At 40.7% G+C, this 7743-nt stretch overlaps 1 long non-coding RNA gene across 1 annotated transcript; it reads right to left on the bottom strand.

Annotated features, from left to right (window-relative positions):
• Window positions 1-4804: 4804 nt before the first annotated feature.
• LOC130389484 (uncharacterized) lies at window positions 4805-6372 on the bottom strand. Its single transcript, XR_008896559.1, has 3 exons — window positions 6254-6372; window positions 5742-5833; window positions 4805-5310 (listed from the first exon to the last, which is right to left on the bottom strand). It is a non-coding gene; the product is annotated as an uncharacterized LOC130389484 (long non-coding RNA).
• Between the last annotated feature and the right edge of the window lie 1371 nt (window positions 6373-7743).

Raw genomic sequence — 7743 nt, 5'->3', positions numbered from 1 at the left:
AAGAAGAGGGGCCATGGTGGAGCGTTAGAGGCGTGAGGGGCGAGGAGACGCACAATGCGGGCAGCTACGAGAGCGTATATGGTGGATGATGAGCATGCCTCAGGAGCAGATCGATACGCTGACAGGAGCTGGGCTTTGTTCTCCTACAGTGCTCAGATGTTACACATCCTTAACATGATTATTTAAATGCTTTTGTTTGTTTGCCGGCGTTTTGTCATTTTCTTGCGGCGACTTGTCGTCCTTCTTGTTTGTTTGTTGTTGAGGGGGACTAGATAAAGCATTGCTGGTATTTTTCCGGCATGTACATAAAGCCTTATGAATATCAGATTTTTTTCCCCATTGTGTGTTCAATGCATATTTCAAGATAACATTTGTAAACTATGTTTGGATCAAATGCAGTGGCTGACTTGTTCCCTGAATTAGTTGATTGTTTTTCTCCAAATGACCAAAGCAACTACATTCATACATACAATTATATTATAATTAATATATATGTATTTTATGTATGTATTTCTAAATGTGAAAATGCTCAGTTTTTTTTTCTTGAAGCGAGTTAAGCACTCAGCCTCTCCAAACTAGAATACTCCTATTGAGAACTTATGTGAGAAGAAAAACCAGCCCCCGCACTAAAAGGTGTTGACTGCTGAGGACAAGTAGGTGTCAATAGATCCGCTCTTGTCGCCTATGCAATGTTCATAAGCGAGAACTCCCATTCTTTCTTGCTTTTTTCCTTTCTGGGGGCGCTCAATAAGACGGCCCAGATGCGCTCCTTGTCTGAGCACGGCCCTGGGTCTCATTGTGCTTTGGCCTTCCAGCCCTTCCATCGCAAGGCTTCTATGGCTTTGGCCACACGAGAGGGTCTCATTAGGACAGACAAACGAAAACCCGGGGTCAAGGTACATAAAAGGTGTCCAGAGCTAAGGAGCATGCCTCCGAGATCAGTTGGGAGCTCCATCGCACACTGAGGCCCCACCCCCCCAGACCTCTGGCCCTCCCCCCAGAATGACCTCCTATCGGCGGCCATTATTTGATGAGGCAGTGCTTGATAATTATTTTGCGCGGATGAAGAAGAGGGCACAGTGTGAAAGGAGCATGTCACTCCAAGGAAAAGGATAGTAGAGTATGACAGAAAAGGTGGGGGGGCGGGGGGGAGGAGCTAGAGAGAGAGAGACAGAGAGACAGAGAGAGAGAGAAAACTAACACAAAAAAAAGATCAAAAGCAGGCCTTTCTCTTTTCATGGCTCAAAGGAGCCAAAGAGGATAAGGAACAATCGGGCCCTGGGTATCCTGTCCTCTCTGGCAATTAGACTGAGCTGATGAAGTGAAAGGAATGAATGGCAGGGTTCAAGGCCTTTTCTGGGATTCACACAACAGGGTGTGTTTTCCACTTCTTCTCCTTTATCTCTCCACAGAGTGGCAGAAGATTCCGCTGAAATATTTCTAGACGGAGACAATGTGATTTGAGGTGCCAGGTCTTAATCAGGAGGGATGATGGGGCTGAAGAGGTGTGAGAGTGGGCAGGAGCAGGCCGTCCATACAGCCCACCTTGTTTATACTTTAATAGCACGGTGGACAAAGAGATGTGCCTATGCACTATTACAAACTGTCACTACATGGAAATAAGGAACACTATACATTTGAATTACATATTTTGCAAGAATTCGGGGCAAAAACAACCAGCCCCTGAATACGCAACTGTGAGACTCTGCTCAATGGAAATGAAGCAGATGCATGCGACATATGGACTATTGTTCAGCCAGATAGTGTACAATGTGCTCAGGAACATGTGCGATTAGCCAGTTGACAAATAAAAAGTGTAGCAAGAGACAAAATTCTAATAAGGGGGAATTTAAACGTAGCAGAAACGAAAAGAGTGCAAATGATAAAGAGGCATGTTAAAATGTAAAGTTATATAAATAAATAATCATAACCATAATAAAATAAAAAATAAATTAGCTCTAAATGGAAGGTCTTGGTTCACTGGTACACAAATAATGCTGACTTTTCAGTAACTCCACCACGGTGATCTGTTACTGTTGTTGACACACAGAAAATAATAAACACATGTTAACTCTGGAGTAAGAAGGTTGGCCAATTGTCTCAGGTAAACATAAACTGTGTCAATGTTGTTTACCATAAAACAGAACATCGGCCCTACAACAGAACAGAGTTTGTGTGAGAGGCGTGACTGGAGTTGCACTCAGGGAAGTGCAAATCCCGTCACACCTGAACTTGTTATGCATACTGTTCTGCTCACTTTGGTTGTCAAATACTGGATTAAGTGAGTGTTTCAACCAGAGAGCGAGGAAAGAAAATAAGAAACTGAGGTTGACTATGCCTTGGTTATTTATGTGCAAGTAACTGTAGCTCAGATTTATTGTAGATCCGACTCAGTGAATGGATGAATAGTAGTCAATGGGCAGCTATAATGATGCCACCTCTGTGCACTAAAACCTTAAGGTGATTAGTGATATTGTTAAATCTCGCCCAGCTGATAATGTGTTTAAAGAAGCGATACAGCTTTTCTCAGATTTGAGATCAAAGACTGAGAAGCATGAGGTCAGAATGCCAATGGGCTAAATAAAGAGTAGCCAAAATGGGCTTTGAGGATTTCAGACGAGGCCCCTGGATCCCTTTGATCAAAATAAAGCTAAAGATTTAGAAATGGGGACTCTGGCCTGTGTCTGTGCTGCTGCCTGAAAACGTTGAAATGGGTTGAAATAGATTCAAAAGCATTAAGATAGGGTCAAGAATAGCCCTATATCAACAGGCTAATGAGTAGTAACACTAAAAAAAAGTCCATGTAACACCTGAGTTCAACTATTAGCATTCAAATTTTTTTCAACCCTGCTAGAACATTTACAAATTCATCAGATTCACCAAATGATGCAACATTTTTTATGTAGTTGCACTGGACCTTGGACAAGAGCAATTAAATCCTCTTGATTTCTTGGAATTGGTATGTTGATGTTATGAAGTGAATAATTTTAGTTTTAAAGTTTTAAGGTCTAAGTTTAACTAAGGAATCACAGATTTATTCTTTTGAAATATTGTAAAATAAGAAAGTCTTCAATAAACCAACAGAGGAGTGTTTTGATGGATGGACCAGAATGCTTTTATATTTTGCATAAAACATGAGAAATAAACTAAATGATTGTTATCTTCTGTATAAAGGGAACCTCAGTACCACGATACATACATGGATTCACAAATGTGGGAAACATACATACACTGAAATTAAACATCAATTAAATTTGCCCATGTTTATCAACGTTCCTGTCAATTATGGCATAAAACATCTAAACTGCTGTATTAATAACTTATTAGTGATGAACATATGGGAAGCAGAACTAAAATTGGAAAATTGCAATTAGCCTATGCAAGGGTTCTCCATACCCTTGTCATGGCCCCGGTGGCTTATATTAAAAACAGTTTAAGCGATAATATCACTCTCTTCATTTATAATTGAAACGGTACAGGGCTGCAAACACTGAAACAGATGTGATATATAAACAGAAATGTTTTTGCAGGTCTGTAGCTATTTGTGGTTGGAGTATGTGTATACATATATATATATATATATATATATTCAAATATAATCTAAACACACACATACAAACACACATTTTATTCATGCAAAATTAGATAATCATGTTTAAATGAAGAGTTGTTGGCAAAGTTAATAACAACCTCACAAAACCCAGCTTGTCAACACAAATATTCTTTAAAGAAATAATTGAATAGAATAATAAGGCACGAACGCAATACATACAATAGTGGGGTTATAAGAGTGGTTGTGTTCATTTAATATAAATTGAGTAGATTATGTATCAATCATTTCGAAATCAAAAATGGTAATTAAATGCAAGAAAGGACTACATGCATTACATCTTCAACTTCATGTAGTTTCAGTCAATCAATGACGGATCTAGACCAAATGCACCTAAAAAAAATCAACAAACTAGCAGAGTGTGGGAAGTGTTTAAGCATGGGTCAGGAACTAAGAACCAGGAGGTTCCTCTGCAACCTGCTAATTTCTCAAGGAACCAATAACACCATAGTCACTGAGGTCTATCAATGGCCAAAAATAATAATTTTTCATTACTTCAGCAAACTCCAACCACAAACATGGGGAGCGACCAAGACATTTGTCTTTTTCCTTCTTTGTTGTTTCATCTCTCTTTTGGTGTTTGGTTGGTTCAGCCTCTAAAGCAATTATTTTGGGGGGTGTGCAGGAGAGTCCGGTGCACCGTACCCTCCAACATAATTCTCCTTGTCTGTCACCTTTATAGTATCTATTAGCTTACTCTCTGCTATCTGTTTGTGGGGTATTTTTCAGTTCCCTTTTCCCCATGAATGTTTTATATATTGGAAGGAGAATGATTGTTCTTTGCAATGAGGCCAACGCACGGCCTCAGTAAGACAAATTGCTCCAGAACGTCTAAATGGCAGTCAATGATAACTCATTGTAAGGGGAGTAAGTGACTTCCAATGGAGTGGCTAGAGGACAGAGAATAACGGCGGAGCACAGGTGAAAAATAGATGTTTGGCTCTGTGTAATTACTCCATTAGGGGGCTCTCCGTTAATCTAGCAAACCCACTGCAAGTGTTTTTACCGCAATGAAGAGGTGACAGAGGAAAATGACTCTGGAGCTGGACAGAGTAGCCCCCCACCCCCCCCCAGTCCATCCACCTCCCAATCACAACAACACACTCTATGAAGTGTTTGCTAATTGCCAAATGTGTGTTCAGCCTATGTATGCCGCAAAACGTCCTACAACGGACGACCCAACAACAGTGGTGATAGATGTGATGGCAAAGTTCAGCACTCGATTTAATCTCTATATGGGGGCCGGTACGTTCTTAGACCTTCTCTGCATCACTTGTGTGTTGGAAGACAACATCAGCTCTTAACATGAAATCAAGGTGAACACAATAAAAACCAACTGTGCAAGAACATAGACAACAATGGAAACTTTACATCGGCCATTCTGCTGATCACTTAACCGACTTAACAATGAATTTTTGTATTCTCTTATTTTCCGTCTGTCGTTTCTGCCTAGGGCAATCCAGACAAAGGAGCTTGTACAAAAATGGTACAATATGGTCTGAAGAGTTTCTTCTGACCACACAATCTGTTTTCATAAGTCAACTTTAAAACACTGCTATGAGCTGTGCCCACAGCTTTATCACTCAAAGTCAGACTGACCTTGTTTCAACTTTATACCGGCTCCCATCTGTTACGGTATCACCCCAGAATTTGTACCGGTTGGCTTCAGGCCCATTCTGCATTGGGCTTTTTCAGTAGAACTATAAGGAGCAACATACTTTTATTTAGGTTTGTTTCGATCAAAATGATATTGTAATGTGACATTATTCTACAACTGTGTGTGTGAGCCATGTGTGTGTGAGCCGTGTGTGTGTGTGTGTGTGTGTGTGTGTGTGTGTGTGTGTGTGTGTGTGTGTGTGTGTGTGTGTGTGTGTGTGTGTGTGTGTGTGTGTGTGTGTGTGTGTGAGAGTGTGTGTGCGTGTATATATATTTAATTATATATAGTGTTCAGCCCGAACACTATCCCTAACACATCACATGCTGGTGCTAATGTATTTCTTGCACCAGTCATTACCACTCACTGGTGAAAACGAGCATGGTGACCCGATTAACAAGAACTTCTGGGTTACGATCTTGGGTGCGATGCTTAATTTGTCTATCGATAGTGACATGGTCTGTGGCTTGCACCTACCTGTAATATTATCTTCCTCAAGTCGTGGCTCAGACACGGCCCTTGTCACTGTAACCCAAACGGTGTCAGGGAACAGATTGGCCTCCAGCTTGCTACAGGGAGAGAGCACATCTATTTAAAACACGGGCTATTGCGCCCCTTAGTGGCCGTTACCGACCGTGCCTACTTCAGTTTCCTCCACAAACGCCATTAATAAAGAAAAACGCTTGCCTTGTTGTCTAACAATTTTACCCAGCGTGTTATACGCATTGTTTACGTGTTTGGGGTACTTCGAAGTTTTACCTTAACTGTTCCACCGGGGATGTAATCCCAATGCGTTGAGCTCGTTGTTCCACATTTAATGTGTTACTTTCGACCATCTTGGACTGATAAATACAAATAAAATATGCTTAAGGTAACTACAAGTTATTTAAAATAAACAAACGAAGATAATTGAATGAGGTCATAGTGCTACGAACAGTCTATTAGTACGGACATTTCGTGCTTTGTCGTTATTTTAAGAAATAGTTTACCTGGATTAGCGTTGCTACATCAACGCGTACGTGAACAGACAACGGAGCGCGCACGCGGCAACGTTTACAAGAGGGGGGCTGGGCTCGAGCTCGACTTCCTTCTGACCGTGGAGCGGCGTTGTGGTCACTGGTCAGCCCTCTGCCCGTTGTACTGTGTGGCCCTTCCACATGGCGAGTAAACTCACCTTCAACATAGCATTAGTCTCTTACCAAGTAGGCATATGTTACGGGTTTCATTTTAGGCGTAGCCTACTGGCACAACAATAAAGTTCATACAGGCATTTACATTTTTTTTTGTTGCCTTTTTGCAGTTATGATTACAGCTTGCTCAATGCCTAAAAAATCCTAAGAAATACCTTACATTAAAATGCCTACAGCAATGCATAATAAATCGTATTAAAATTGTTGTGATGTTTTACGGTCTTTAGTTCAACAAGATTTCACATATGTGGCATCTTGGCTGGATATTTACCAGGTGTAGTTACTCTAATTCACCTGAAACTGGAAATGGTTAGCTTGTATCAGTGCCCTTTGGTGGCGACAACAAACAAGTTCACAGAGTCTGTGGTCCAGGCTCCTCAGGGACGGCTTTGCACTGCACACACCCTCCTTCATCTTATGCTAATGTCATACGGAAAATAAATCTGGCTTTAAAGACATGGCAGTTGGTTAAAAAATGTCTCTGCCTACTGTTTGAAGTCATAAATGTGACAGAGGACTTCAAGAGGAGCACCGAAGACTGGCAGACTTAAGATGAGTGAGAGGCGGACAGACAACACACTTTTCTTTTTTTTTTCTTCATCCCCCACCCTCTATCCAGTGGGATATTTTGTGGCCAAGCTTGATTATTAGAGATGAAGGACAAACTGAGAGGATGTGGGATTGTTAAATCCTTGAATCCTTTCACCAAAGCACCCTATTATAACATTCTTCTGCTCTCTACCTCTTTCACATTTGATGGTTCATCCATGATTTCCCCCTTCTTTTCGCTTGGAGGCTGAATGATATTCAGATTATATGCAAACATGGTGGCAAAATGGAGTTAGCATTTTGCAGCGCGCCGCCGCTTAACTGCTGCTGTTTAAGATAAGATATATTTCCACCTCCGTTACGGAATAACTGATATCCCTAATCAGCAAAATCAGCAAAAGATAGTTGCAGTAGCCTATATATTCCATAGTGACGTGTCTATGAATACAGAAATACTACATATTTCTATAATAAAGTTACCAATATTTGTTTTCGAATAAATATTTGTAAGAGCCAAGATCCCACTTTATGGATTAAGAAGTATTCAGTATCCAGTATTAAGAAGATCCACATCAGTGTTAATCATAACAACATCAAGGACACATCAAAGGAGTTCAACGCGTAGATCCAACACTATAGACCTACTGTACCTCTAACTATTCACTGTGCGATGGGAAGGAATCTTAAAAAAAATAAAACACATTGATTCCTAGTCTATTGCTGCCAGCAAATTTACAAAA

The sequence above is a fragment of the Gadus chalcogrammus genome, chromosome 9, assembly GCF_026213295.1.
Source record: "Gadus chalcogrammus isolate NIFS_2021 chromosome 9, NIFS_Gcha_1.0, whole genome shotgun sequence".
NCBI lineage: Eukaryota > Metazoa > Chordata > Actinopteri > Gadiformes > Gadidae > Gadus > Gadus chalcogrammus.
This window is presented reverse-complemented; position numbering and strand designations above follow the sequence as displayed.